This window comes from Pipistrellus kuhlii, unplaced genomic scaffold (genome assembly GCF_014108245.1).
Source record: "Pipistrellus kuhlii isolate mPipKuh1 unplaced genomic scaffold, mPipKuh1.p scaffold_m20_p_8, whole genome shotgun sequence".
In the NCBI taxonomy this organism is placed as follows: Eukaryota; Metazoa; Chordata; class Mammalia; order Chiroptera; family Vespertilionidae; genus Pipistrellus; species Pipistrellus kuhlii.
In genome coordinates this window covers 50536828-50551730 of record NW_023425584.1, presented here as the reverse complement: position 1 = coordinate 50551730, position 14903 = coordinate 50536828, and the positions used below count along the sequence as shown (strand labels likewise).

Sequence of the window (14903 nt, the reverse complement as noted above, 5' to 3'; positions counted from 1 at the left end):
TTGAGTATTTCGTTTGGGTGCCTGTTTGTCTACCTTATAGAAGTAAATTCCGATATCAGTTGGTCATGCTCTGTTGCTTTGCCAGGTTATATATTTCAGGTCATTTCACAGCAGGTAGAGCTGGTCACATGGGAGATAAGGTGAGAATGGGTGTATAAATGCCTCTTCTCTTCAGTGTGAGGGAAGAAGAGAGATTGAATGGGAACAGGGGCAGCATAAATCACCTGTGTAGCAGGTGGGTTATTTTAAAGTATGGTAGGCTTCATCATTCCTCAGGCAGTGTCCTCACCTTGAGAGTGTTTGGAAACTTTGCTCTTCTCGTCCACAATATACACTGAGTGGTCAGATTATTATGATCTTTGAATGCATAATAATCTGGCCATTCAGTGTATATCCTATATAATAAAAGTCTGATATGCAAATTGTCCCCTTGACAGGAGTTTGACCAGCAGGCAGGCCGGCCAACTGCCCACATTCCCTACCCCTGGCCAGGCTGGCCAGACCCCATCTATGCACAAATTCATGCATTGGGCCTCTAATATATATATGCATTCAGAGATCATAATAATCTGGCCACTCAGTGTATTTCTCCATTCAATGTTCACCTGGACCCCATATCGGCCATTTTCTTCCACATTTTCTTCAGCATCTTCTTGCTTTCTTATTTTCTGATTTTTTTCCCCATGTTTTTAGGAGGCAAATTTAAATTTACTCTCTATAAGTCTTTTTAAATATCTTGAAAAATTAAACTACTTGTTAGGGGGCAGTGGTACTCAGTGTCTATAGATTTATTGAACATTCATACACTTACATGAAGGTATCCTGAAATGCATAATATGTGTTCTAAAACTTGTTTTTCTTTTGGTTCCTCAATCTAGAAATGTCATAGATTGGGTAATTTCATATAAGTATTGGTGATCATAATTTTAAATGACTTTAAAGCCTTTTAACTACCAGTTATGTTCTTGGTATCCAATGTAAAAGTTTTCCAGTAACTTTGCAAAAAATAGATATTATCTAGTGGACATGCTGCTTATGCTGTTTATGTATGCAGCAATTGGAAAAGTTCTTAAATACTTGCAGTAAAAGTGTTCATGGTGACGGAAGAGGACTTGACTTTGGGTGGTGGGCACACAGTGCAATATACAGACCCTGTAACATAGAAATTCATACCTAAAACCTATGTGATCCTATTAACCAATGTCATCCTAGTACATTTAATTTTTAAAAAGTTTTCATGCTCTAGCCAGTTTGGCTCAGTGGATAGAGCGTCGGCCTGGGGACTGAAGGGGTGCAGGTTCAATTCTGGCCAAGGGCATGTACCTTGGTTGCAGGCACATCCCGAGTGGGGGGTGTGCAGGAGGCAGCTGGTTGATGCTTCTCTTTCATCAATGTGTCTAGCTCTCTGTCCATCTCCCTTCCTCTCTGTAAAAAAAAAAATATATATATATATATATATATATATATTAAAGATGACTAAAAGGGATAGCCAGAAATGTTAGAATTAAGAGCTATTCGCTATAACTTGGACATCAGAAAAGTATTACCAGGTAGGCCTCTGGATTTACAGCAGCAAGTTTAAGAGATGGTATCATTACCACTCTCTGCATTCCACCATCTTCTATCCCTTTGTGTAATAGAACCAAGAGAAAAATATATTATGTGATCTGATAAGAAGATATTGGAATACTTAAAAATGCTTAGTAAAAATCAAACTAACACCATAAAGGAGATTTTTTTCCAAGAAGGTGATAAACTACTGTGTTATGAGAGCTCTTTTCTCCCTGAATATTTTTTTTCACCTTTGGACTCTTTCACCTCTGAGAGCAGAGGGCTTTCACTTGGTGTTTGCTGTTTATTATATAGGCATTAGGACTCTGTATATGGACTGTGGTGAAGGAAATATTTGCCTTTAAATTTTCCTTCTGCAGTATGACCAAGTGACTCTTTGGGTTTCCAGCAAGTTTTCTGTGTCCTAATTTTTCTTGTTAGGTGGTGTCCCCTGATAGGCAGTCTCATGTGTGTTGCAGGAATTTCCCCTGAACCAGGTTTTCTCTGAGCATGCATAAGGAAGTGGCCAAAGGGACTTGTCAACCTTTTTTGGTAGGTGCTTTGCTGCATATAGTTTTTGGAATGACCGGTTTAGAGTAAGGTCTTCGTAGTCTATTCCTTTTTTTTTTTTTTTTTTTTTTTTTTTTTTTAAGAACATCTCTTTACACCTTTTAAAAGTCATCGTTAAATAGGGTGTAATGGATGAGTCAGTTGTTTTTAGGAGACTTGTTCTTTACCTATGATCTAAAATATTTTATGGTACAGAATCTGAACATGCTGAGAAGATTTTAAAAATTGGCTTAATTTTTTTAATTTGCCATAATTATTATTATATCATAGTTTAATGTAGTTTAATAGCAAACTTATAGAAACAGCACAGAAGACAGACAACATGAAAAAACAAGTACTTGCATGTAGGACACCTGAGTTAGAAAAGTACAGTAAATGGATGGAATCCACTGTATGATAAAAATGCTACAAACCCCATTTAGTTGCCATCAATAAGAAATTTACTTGTTTTGAACGCTGTATCTGGCAGATAGCTTCTCTTTTTCTGTAGTTTTGTTCTCTTTTATTTCGTTTGGCACACCAATGGGAGGGATTTACCTCCAGGCTAATTGGTTGGGAGGACTGGCCATGACCACTGTGAAGGATCTGCTGGGCAGGACTGACCCCTGGAGCAGAACTCACTTCAGTGGGGTTCAGGTACCTGCAGAGCCCACCCTTGAGTGTTGCTCATGGAGGTGGTTGGGTGGTACTTCCGTGTGATCTGAAGTTGTCCACCAGGTATACTGGCTCTGGGGCCTCCAGTCTTGATGTTGCTGCTTCTTTACATACTTGGTTGCAGAGCTTCTGTTCGGGCAGTTCTGAATGATGGTTGTTCTGTAGCTCAGTTATGGTTGTGGGAGGTTTCGAGCACCAGAGTACCAGGTTTACCTCTACAGCCACCTTGCCCAGAAACCTGCCTGCTACCTTTTAAGGACTGCTGCTCCTGGTAGGTATCCTTATTCTTGGTGGAACAGATAAAACTACTGCCGAGTTTATGCTGAGGGCCAAGATTCCCTCCCCATTCCCAACTTTTTGTTGAAGTATATCATACAGGAAATTGCACAAAGTGTGCACCTCAGTTGATTATCACATCTACTCAGCACCTCAGAAGACCTGTCTCTCCAGTATTAGTTTTTTTAAGGCTGCTGTAACAAAGTGCCACAAACTGAGTGACTTAAAATAACAGAAATTTATTGTCTCTCAGTTCTGGAGGCTGGAAGTCTGAAATCAAGATGTTGGCAGAGCTATGCTTCCTCTGAAATCTATAGTAGAATCCTTCCTCACCTCCTCCTACTTTCTGGTGATTTGCCAGCACTCTGGCATTCCTTGGCTGACAGCTGTGACATTCAAGACTTTCTTTGTTGTCACCCAGCACTTTCCCTATGACTCTGTCTTCACATGACCTTCTTATAAGGACACCGGTTAAGTTAGATTAGGGGCCCACCTACTCCAGTATAACCTCAGCTTAACTAATTACATTTGTAATTACCCCATTTCACATTCTGAAGTACTGGAGGGTAAGATTTCAACATAAATTGGGCAGTTTGACCCAAATATCACTCTCCTCCCTCCCTCCCCTCCCCTCACCATGTTTTACCTTAGTCAGTACACCTTTCTTCTTCACAAAGGCAACAAAGATATTTTTAAGTAATAATAATATCACACCAAATCAGTGTTAATGAGTAAGGAGATTATGATGTAGACATTCAGTAACATCCCTTTGTCTTGCCTGGGAACACATGGAATTTTGGCTTTTTTGTCCTTGCTTCTAAATACTGATTTTGATTCTTTTAATTATTGTGCCTAAATCAGTATACACAGTGTCAACATGCAAACTCACTCCAGTTTTATACCAAGAAGTTTTTCCTAAAGCCTTTAGTCAGCCTATTTGGGTTTTAGTGCTATTACCTCTTTTTTTTTTCTTTTTTAAAAAATATATTTTATTGATTTTGTACAGAGAGGAAGGGAGAGAGTTAGAAACATCGATGAGAAAGAGTCATTGATCAGCTGCCTCCTGCACACTCCCCACTGGGATGTGCCCGCAACCAAGGCACATGCCCTTGACTGGAATCGAACTCAGGACCCTTCAGTCCCCAAGCCAATGCTCTATCCATTGAGCCAAACCGGTCTCGGCGCTATTACCTCTTTTATATTACCTTATACTGGTGTGTGTTTTTTCAAGTAATTGTTTGTAGAAAGCCTTCAAGACATTTTTAAAAATCAGTATTGCTGAAACACGTTTTTATATTATTGTCCTAGCTTCATGGTGGTGTAGAATTTTTCTTTTTTTCTTGTGTGGCAGAATAGTTTATTTTTAAGGTATCTCTTCCATAAAATGGACTGGTATATTATTGTGTTTTCCTATTGTAGTTACCTAAGAAATATCAAGAGTATTTATGCAAGTTACACAAGGGGAAATTTTAAGAGTATAAATTTCAAAAATAAGCATAAATTTTAAAAGACTATTCTGAAAAAGCTGAAGAATTTTATAAATAAGAATTTTTTCCTAAATCATAGCATTAAACTTTCATGCTTGCATATTTTTCTAAATGATTCAAAAACAATTAGTCCACCTGATATGAATACAGGTAAACAAACAACCTGGAAAACTAATAGCATAACCTTTGCAGTTCTAGAGGGTTTTGACAAATGAGAAAACAGAAGCTTGGGAGATGTCTGTGACCTGCCCGAGCTTACACAGTCAGAGGCAGCCAAGACTAACCAGCTATTGAACAAAAATCAAAGCAGGAGATTTTATTTTTAGATGGTGCTGTTTTAATTCTAATCTTAGGGGGAAATATGACTTTAAATAATCTGTTTTGACCCGAGGAGATAAGAATTCCAAGATCAAACAGGAAGAGGTGAAGTGCAGGGTTAAAAAAAATTTTTGAACACCAGGTAATTGCTACCTGACTTCAAGAAATTCACTGGAAGAGACAGTATGTAGCAACTTCAAGGCAAAATTTTATTTATATTGCAGATACACTTCACCAGCCTCTTCGCCTCCCATAAAACATTTTAAATATCAAAGGCAATTTTTAAATGTTTTTAAATTTGTGTTTTGTAAAAAGAATAGACTGGTAATTAATGTATCAAACTTGCTACTTGGCGCAATATTGAGTCCAGAAATGGACTGGCATGATAAATGATTCTTCTTCAAAAGGATTAATGAATGTGTAATAAGTTTCCTTTCTTTTTCTAGCCAAGGACCCTTGTCTTCCATTCGAGCAGTAATCAAGAGATGTAAGTTTGTTTTTTCCTGCTCTACATTTTCCTCTCTAATAATTTTAAATGATGGTGTAGATTTCTAGCAAGTGATTATGTTTGATGAATCTTACAAAGAATCCAATAAGAGGAGCTTCTCCTAAGGAGTAATAAGCCATTTCAGACATGCAGTTAGTTTTTCAACTTTCTTTTCAACTTTTATTCATTGATAAGCCAGTTCCTCAGAACATTTTTTCTCTTATAGAACTAAGCTGTTAAAAAAAAAAAAAAATCTGGATTACTTAGCTAGTTTCTATGATCTAATATAAATTTTATGTAACCATTTTCTAAAGACATCTGATGGATTTGAAAAATACCAAACAAGCCCTGTCCTTTTTTATTTACTTTCACAGTATTTTTATTTATCTGTAAAAATGCCTATGGAGATTGGCTCATACTTCCACATACAGGTAGAAGTGCCTTAATGGAATTTCCAGAACAGTAGAGTCATACTAACTTTACCTCTTGGTTAAAGTGTTAAAACATGCTCTTGATATGTAGGACTTTAACATTATTTTTTAAAAATTGATTTTTATTGATTTCAGAGAGGAAGGGAGGAGAGAGATAGAAATATCAATGATGAAAGAGAATCATTGATCGGCTGCCTCCTGCATGCTTCATACTGGATCCAGCCCACAATGTGGGCATTTTCTCTGACCTGGAATTGAACCTGACCCCCTGGTTCATAGGTCGAGGCCCAGTCTGAGCCAAGCCAGCCAGACTTAACATTCTTTTTAATAAAGACTGAGCAAAGATTCCTTTTCCAAATAGAACATGGCGTACTCATTATAAAAAGAAATAAGGCAAGGATTTTAGATGTTCTTCACATTATTTGAGCTGAGATCAGCACTCTTAAGGAAAATGTATACTATTTTTAGAGACATAATTTGTAGTATTAGGTATGAATTTAGGATATCCACAGGTTGTGAAGACTATGCATTTGAACTCATTGCAGTGAGTAGTTTTTAAGGTGGCAATACAGAAAGAAATATCACTGTTCTCCATGTTGCCCCACATTTCATTTTTGTTGTTGGTGGTGAATTATAAAAATGTGGGGAAAATAAAAAATTCATGACAGCTTTACATGTCTTAGAGCCCTTGGGCAGAGAAAAGGGGAGGGAGATCATTCAAATAGGTCTGGAATTTAGGCAAGAATTTCTTTCTGCCGGGCATGGGGGTGGCCAGGGAGAGGTCAGTTGGGGAAAAGGAGACTCATGTAATACTTTAAACAATAAAAAATTTAAATTTAAAAAATATTTCTTCCTGGAGATACAATTTGGGGATAATCAAGGTTGTAGGCAAAATCCTGGCAATAGCTAACCATTTAGAGAGAAAGTGGAAAGGATACAGCAGATGACAAAGGAAGAATCTTGGGAAGCAATGATATTTGGAACCAAGCTATGCTGTAAAGGTGCTATAGACCAAAAGATGCATGACCCAAAAACCCAGTCCTGCTGAGGAAAGGCCTCCTTTCACTGAGTCCTGTCCGCTGGTTGCTGCCTTTGTCCTCTGGCTCCTGCCTTGGTCCTCTGGCTTCTTACCTTTCCTCTGTCTTGGGTTTCAGGACTTCTTTGTTGGGGATTGTAACCTGTACCTGACTTCTCATTGATCCTTCAGGATGGATCTTGCTTACCCTGAGGTTCTGTGCCTTGCAGGGCTTGAGGAGAAAGTACTTAATAAGGAATGGGCAAAAAGAGGCTGAAAAAGTGATCAGGATAATAGAAAAACTAGGAGGTTTTTGGTTAGCTAGGTTGGCTCAGTGGATAGAGTGTTAGCCCTCAGACTCAAGGTTTCGATTCCGGCCAAAGGCACGTAATTTTGGTTACAGGCTCGATCCCTGGTCTGGCCGCATGCTGGAGGCATCCAATCAGTGTGGGATGTGTCTGTCTCACATCAATGTTTCTCTCTGTGTGTCTCTTCCCCTCTTTTCCACTCTCTCTAAAAATCAATGGTAAAATATCCTAAGGCGAGGTTCAACAAAAAAAAGAAAGGAAGGTAGGAAGGGAGGGAAGGAGAGAGGGAGAAAAAAAAAGAGAAGGGAGGGAGAGAAGGAAAGAAGGAAAAGAAAGACAGATTAGGAGAAGGCTGTGTATTAGATGTCAAAGGAAGCGAGGTTTGAAAAGAATGAGTGGACCACAAATATCTCTTAATGCTGCAGGAACATCAGGCTCAAGGTGGTTGAGAATTGGCACTCAGGAGGTCAGCGATGACCTTTGAGAGAGCAGTTTAAGTATATCATTGAAGTTGGAAGCCACACTTTGATTTGAATAATGAATGCAATATATAGAAGCTGGGACAGCTGTGGTAGGCTACTCTTCTATGAAATCTGGTGGTAAATAAGAGAAGAAAGGGTTGTAGCTTGAGAAAGCATGAGGGTCAAGCAGAGAGGAGATTTTGAACATGTTCACAGTAGGAGAAGGAAGTTGGAGGCCTCTGTAAGCAGCAGAGAAAGAATCCGTGGAGAGATTGAACTGCAGCCAGAGTGAAGGGGAAATTGGTGAAGCAATCCCAGCAGAAAGGAAGGAGGAGGTGAAATAATGGGAAAACTCTTTTTTTTTTTAAATATATTTTATTGATTTTTTTACAAAGAGGAAGGGAGAGAGATAGAGAGCTAGAAACGTCGATGAGAGAGAAACATCGACCAGCTGCCTCTTGCTCACCCCTTACTGGGGATGTGCCCACAACCAACGTACATGCCCCTGACCGGAATCGAACCCGGGACCTTTCAGTCCGCAGACCGATGCTCTACCACTGAGCTAAATTGGTTTCGGCAATGGGAAAACTCTTGCTTTGAGGAACCTTTTAAAAAAAAATTAACACAGTTGTCTTTAATTCTTCTGTGTTACTTTGTAAACGCTAAAGAAATATTTGTTGGTTGTATTTATTGCTGGTGTTAAATAAGAAGACAAACAGATTCTCACATGAAGCCATGTAAACACAGAAAGAAGAATAATTTGGCACCCCTTTTTCCCATTCTATAAGAAAAAATTGTAAGAAAGTTTTTTACTTACTCAATCCATTGAAATGTTTGCTTTATTATCCCAAACGTAATCATCTAACCCTGCCAAGGAGAAAGACTTTATCACATTTTTAAGGCAATGTTCCTTAACTGGTTGTATTTTAAATTCTTTCATGATGAGTATGGTTTCAATCAAGCCTTTAGGACTTACTTTTTTTTTTTTCATTTATTCTTATGACCCTAAATATTTTGGATAAATCATAAAGTAGTCTAACTGAATATATCAAGGATTTCATGCTTTCCATTTCATTAACTTTTGAAAAGAAAATTATTCTCTGAAATTCAGAAATAGCTAATATTCATTGCCTACTGTAAGCTAAGAACTGTTCTTATACATTATAAAATAATGATCTACATGCTAGGTGTTAACCTCATTTTATAGATGGTAGGGACACTGAATCTCAGAGAGGTTAAATGGCTCCACAAGGTAGAGCTTAGATGTGAACCTAGATTTCCTGAGATTCTGAGGCCATGAGCTTCTCCATTGCATTAATCTTCTTATTACCATGTCATAGGCATCTAGTTCATACCCTGTCACAAACAAATGTAGTTAGTGATTTTTTATTATTGTGATTTTCATTGATAAAGATTATAGCAAGGATGCTTATAATATAACTAGAGGCCTGGTGCATGGATTCATGCTATTTGAAAGGAAATTAATTAAAACGTGGCCCATGAGGTGGGACTGGGCAAGACGGGCCAGACATGCCCTGGAGCCAACCTCCCGTGGTCCCCCCCTGGCTGGCTGCACCTGGGGCAGCACTGGGGCTCGAAGGATGTCTAGCGAGTGAGTGGGGTCCCTCCGGCAGATGGGGTCACTTGGCCTGTCCTGTGGGGATTGGGCTGAAACCAGCCATCGGACATTTCCTGAGAGGTCCCAGAGTGTCAGAGGGCGCTCTTCAAAGTTGCTGTCTCTCAGCAGCTCCTGCGTTGAGCACCTGACCCCTGGTGGTCAGTACACATCATAACTACCGGTCAGATGGTCGCTAAGGCTTTTATATGTATAGATGATCCTTCATGTTTTATATGTATAGATGATCCTGTGTGTTTATTTCTTCTGGCCATTATTTTATCAATATTTATTAATTATTGAGGATCAAGACACAGCCAGCTCTCCTGGCTCCACAAGGAATTAAACTGCTTCAGGGACAAACTGCCCCCAGCCCTTCCTATAATGGGCTGTAGGCCCTGGGATAACACATTTAACCTCTCTGTGTCTCAGCCTCCTCATCTGTAAGGTTGGAGTAGGATGATCACTGAGGATCCTTTCATGCTTATGATCCTGACAGAGTGTAGGCAGAGTCTTTATTAGAACTAATATTGGAAATCCAGGTCTCAGTATTTTATGAAGAACTAAATATTAACTTGTTTTGTACTTAGAATTTAACTATATGAGTTAGAAAAGTTTCAAAATAATTCTGTAAAATGATACGATAGCTTTAATGGAACATATTGCCTTTATACTGTGGTTTAATCCAAAATGTACAGGAGACTAGCAGCAGTTTGTGGCAGAAGTTAAGATCCCTGTCAATATGGGCTTTGGTGGCAAATTCAGTTTTTCTGGCAACAACTACATCAAATCTGTATAATCTGGAAAAGTGAGAATAGATTAAATGGGTGGTTAAGAAATTAGCAGGAAGAGTGTGAAATACTACATGAAAATCTGCCATGAACATTTAAAGTGTCTAGCTGCTAAACTTGTTCAACACTGACAAAAAGTGCCAGGCATTCTATGGGGATCAAGAGAGAAAAGAGATTTCACAGACAAGTGAATGTGAAAAAAAAATAATTGGAGCAGGAAAGGAGAAGGTACTGCTTCTGAAAGGATGCAGAGATCCTTGAGAGACCTTCTTGCCATCATTTGGCTACTTCCAGAGGGGGAATGCCACCCTGCTACCCAAGGGGGCCTGTTACTAATGACCGGTGGTGTGCAAGGGCTGAATCAAGTGACGAGCAACTGATTTAAAAGGATGTAAAGTGAATACTGAATTTCCTTTTAAGTATATGTATACTTTAATATTGATTCCTATTGAAGTAGCAAATTTATTTTGCAAAATTGTTTTTAGGGATTTTTTTTTTTTTTTTGCACTATAGGTAGTTTTTTTTGTGTGGTTTTTTTCCCCCTCTGTGGTTATGAGTGTGAATGTCTGGTCTGTACAGACATGTCTTTGCCACAGCGTACTTCTTTACTCCCTAAAACTATGGTTCATCAATTTTTCCTTTCTGTAGAAGTATGCAGAGTGCCATGGTGAGACAGTCTTGCTCTCAAATTCCTTTTAGAGCATAAGCAACTGGGTTCACTTTCCCCCCCACCCCCCTTTCTTCTTCTATAACCCCTTCTTTTTTTCTCTTAGCACTCATGAATAGTGCACAGCAAAAATGCCCCGTGGAAGAGGTATGTTTGTGACCAATGATGTGATGTCATGTACAAGTGCTGTGCCTGCTGATTCTGGCTTTAGTGGTGATGGTGATGTGATTGTAGCGCACTTAATGAGCCACTTACTTAATGAAACCAGCCTTACCAATCAGACCAGCCCCTCAGAGCTTTAGCCTCTCTGTCCTTCATTCCAATGACAAAATGCACCTCAGCTTGGATTAACTTTTGATAAAAATTGAAGTCAAATCAGTTAATGATATGAATACAAGACATCCTCCAACTTGATATCCAAGAGTTTTGGTTTCAAATGTTGGGTTTGCTTTGCCAACCCAGAATAGATTCAGCTGTCACAGCCACCTCTACCCCTGCCTCCCCAGCTTTGTCAGCCTCATTGTTCAGAGAGAACTAGAAAGTTAATAGGAGGGGGGAAAGCAGAGATTCATACCTTCAAACTTTACAAATCAGAAGAATTGAAAAAATTAGAGTATTGGAAATAGGAGGGCAATTGGCAGAAATAGTTAATATCTGAAACAAATTCCTGTTTGTGCACAATCATTTCAGTATGTGTAGGAAGATTTATAAAAAAGATGTCTTTAGAATGTGCTCCTTGAAAATAGGGATATAATTGTGTATTGTACATATGTATACTGTGTGACCCTATATGTGACATATTGTCCAGATCATCTGATTAAGACATGATTTAATTTTAAAATAAAATTTGGAAAAATTTTAAATAACATAGCTTTTTGAGATTGAGGGAAAAGTCAATGCTGCATATATAATAATATATTCTATAAATATGTTTATAAAAGTGATATGGACAGTTCTTGTATTCATTATTTTTTAATTTAAGTACTAAAACAGAGACTATAAAACTCCAGAAAAGTTAGAAAATCGATGAAAATTTAACCACCTTCATTCTCTTTACAATAGTCATAAACAAACATAAAAGTACTGTCATAGATCAGAATAGATATGTAATGAAGTTTTATGCCCATTGTTATTTCATGTAATTATAATGCTCTTATCATGCAATTTCTATTTGTAGCTATCTTTTTTTCCCTCTGTTCAATCATTAACCTACTTTTGGAACCCCAGAATGTGCTTTGGAGAGCTTTTGAAATCTGCTATCTTATGAATTCAAATATATGCTATAATTAACTTGATACCATATGAAAAAATCATTTTGATTTGCTTTTCTACTATGGATGTTAAAATACATACATTCTGCTTTTTCTCTATGTTCCTCTTAGATATTATTCCCTCTAAACCTAATTCAGGTATAAATGCCTTTATATTCTTTCTTTCCTCTGTCCTTATCAAAACATTTTCTTTAAGACACTATCCTATGTGTCTATAATCCAGTTTGTAGAAATACATAATTTATTAGCTACTTATTTCTAATTATAAAACTTATTTCTAATTATAAAATAAATATAAGATGTGATTAAAAGATTTGCAAAAAATAAATAAGTTGTTTTAATCCTTCAAAAAATCCATATATTCTATATGATATCAAGTATAAGCTATTTTTTAATAATATACCCTATGAAATTTAAACCTTTATTGAATATTCTAATTTTGTATGTCATCAATGTATTCTTTGTTTTGTAGCTTCTCGGACTTCTATACAAAGTGAGCTTCATCGAGATAGGAGGTATGTTTATATTTATAATAGAGGGCATATTTTCTGCTAATAATGAAATAAAAATGTTACCAGTTAGCAAGTTAAATATTTCTCTTTTATAAGTAGTGTATTACAGCATTCTGCCTCATCAATACATTTCCTGAATTAATCTATAAGCTTGAACGATAGAGACTTTGCTTGAGAGGAGAAGCAATACAAGCCCAAAGTGTTCTTTTGAGACTAATTATTTACTGAAATCAATTTGAAAATGTTTATTAAGCAACTGCTACATGTAAAGCATTATTGGAACTGCTTCAAAGAAGTGCTTTGTACCTCATAGCTGCTTAGTACATGTTGCATAGATAAATGGATGGATGACAGGATAGGAGATTGAGTGGAAGGGTAAAGAAAGGAAAAGAGGCAGGCAGGCAGGCTGGATAGATAGCTGAATGCATAAGTGGCTAGATGGTTGGCTGAAGAAAGGGAAAAAGGGGAGGAGAGAAGACTGAGTCACTGGAAACACAGAAAGAAGGCCAAATAGACAGATAGAGGGCTGAATGGATGGGAAGATGAGCAGGTGAATAAATGGATAGATTTTTATAAAACATCTTTCATGCTTTCAAATTTCTTATGGTATGGTATCTAGGAATGAAGAACAAGGACTTTATAGTGAGACATTATGCAAGTTCAAATCATGACTTTACTTTCTTACCATGTGACCTTGGCAAGCTATGTCACTCTTCTTCGCTTCAATATCCCCATCATTAAAGCAGTACAAACCAGACCTCCCTCAAAAGGTTGTTATACAGATTAATGCATGTAGAGTGGCGAAAATTTATTAATTAGTAACTCATTATTTAGTTAAACAAAAGCTATAAGCAGAGGTTTTTAGGTACTCCCATTCAAATATAATTAATAAGCAGGTTCCACCATTTCACAAGCTAGCATGAGAGTGTATCTACATGGGAGAGAGAAGGTTGATCTATACTAATAAAAGAGAAACATGCAAATTGACCATCACTCCATGCAAATTAACCCAACAAAGATAGCAGTTAATTTGGAGCAAAGACTGAAGAAAGCATAGAAGGAAGAGGGAGGGAAAGCAGAAAACAGGGTGGTGGCGGCCACGGGAGGGAAAGCGCAGGGCGGCAGTCAGGCTTTGCTCCCTTCTCTGCTTTGCTCAGACTGCAGGAAGCCCTATTCTTGCAAGAATAGGCCCAAGGAAGCCTTATTCTTAAAGGAATCCTGCAACCGGCCTCTAGTTTTATTAATATTGTTATTAATTTCAGAAAGGAAGAGAGAGATAGAAACACCAATGATGAGAGAGAGTCATTGATCAGCTACCTCCTGCACATCCCACGCTAGAAATTGAACCCACAACCTGGGCATGTGCCCTGACCAGGAATTGAACTATAACCTCCCAGTTTATAGGTCAATGCTCAACCACTGGCCAGGCTATACACAGTTTTAATAATGATAGTGCTTTTTGGTTTTGTTTTTATTTGGCATAGAGTGCTAGAGAAAGGAAGAGCAGGTATCATCGTCATTATTTGTTAGAACCGAAACTTGAGGCTCAGAAAGATGATTGATCAACTCAGAGTTGGTATTTGTTAGGAAGTCAGGTTGAAGGTAAGATTTAAACATGAGTGAGAAACTGTAGAATCAAGTTAAGAAAATTATGAAAGAAGCCATGCCTAAATCACTATGGCTCCTCAGTGTTAAACAATAATCATCAAGTTCGTGTACAAAACTGACAAGGAACACAGTCACGCACATCAGGGTCTAGAAATGAACATGTGAACTCTAAACAGTAAAAGATAACTTTGAATTGGGACACAGGTGGAGTGAGGAGGAAGAAGGTATTCTATGTATTCTATTTATATGGTATCACTTTTTAGTTTATACTTTATAATAACAGAAAAATAAACAATTCTATTTGACACATCCACTTTTCTACTTAGGGTATATTTATGTTTGGCTATAGGCTAAGATAACAGAGCCCGGGAATGAAAAGCCTGTATGGACCTTACCAAGTCCATATCCTTATCAACCAAGGCAGAGCTAAGTGTGCTTAGGGTACACCTCTAACTTTTTGTAGCCAAACTCAGAGAGGATGCTGCCATTTGATCCCTTGAAGCCTGCCTGGGTGTACTGGTAGAGACAGCCCAGGCCGTACAGGTCATTTCTGTGACTGCAGTAGTTCTTAAGTAATTTGTTTGTGTGGTAGTTGTTTTCATGAAGCTTTGAACATTTGCAAATTGATAATAGCCTGTTACCAACCTGCAAAATCTCACTGAGGCTTCTGTCTCCTAGGCGCCCGGAGATCACCATTGTGGCAGCTGAGCCACTGAGGCCAGCCTCATGGTTTCCAGGAGCCCCAGCCCCAGGATTGGGATTTCCCCCGCCCTCTGCCGCAGGCCCGTGGAGGCCCAGTGAGCTGGTTCCTGCTGAGGTGAATAAGTATCTGTTATCTCTTTGCATTTTATTTTTAAAATGAAAATCCAAATATTAGAACA

At 38.1% G+C, this 14903-nt stretch overlaps 1 protein-coding gene across 1 annotated transcript in view; it reads left to right on the top strand.

Annotated features, from left to right (window-relative positions):
• The window catches only part of SH3D19 (SH3 domain containing 19), a 140594-nt gene that overhangs the window by 79087 nt on the left and 46604 nt on the right, over window positions 1–14903 (top strand). The window contains 2 exon segments of the mRNA XM_045576724.1: window positions 12375–12417; window positions 14701–14839. The gene's annotated coding sequence lies outside the window, so the exon portion shown is untranslated.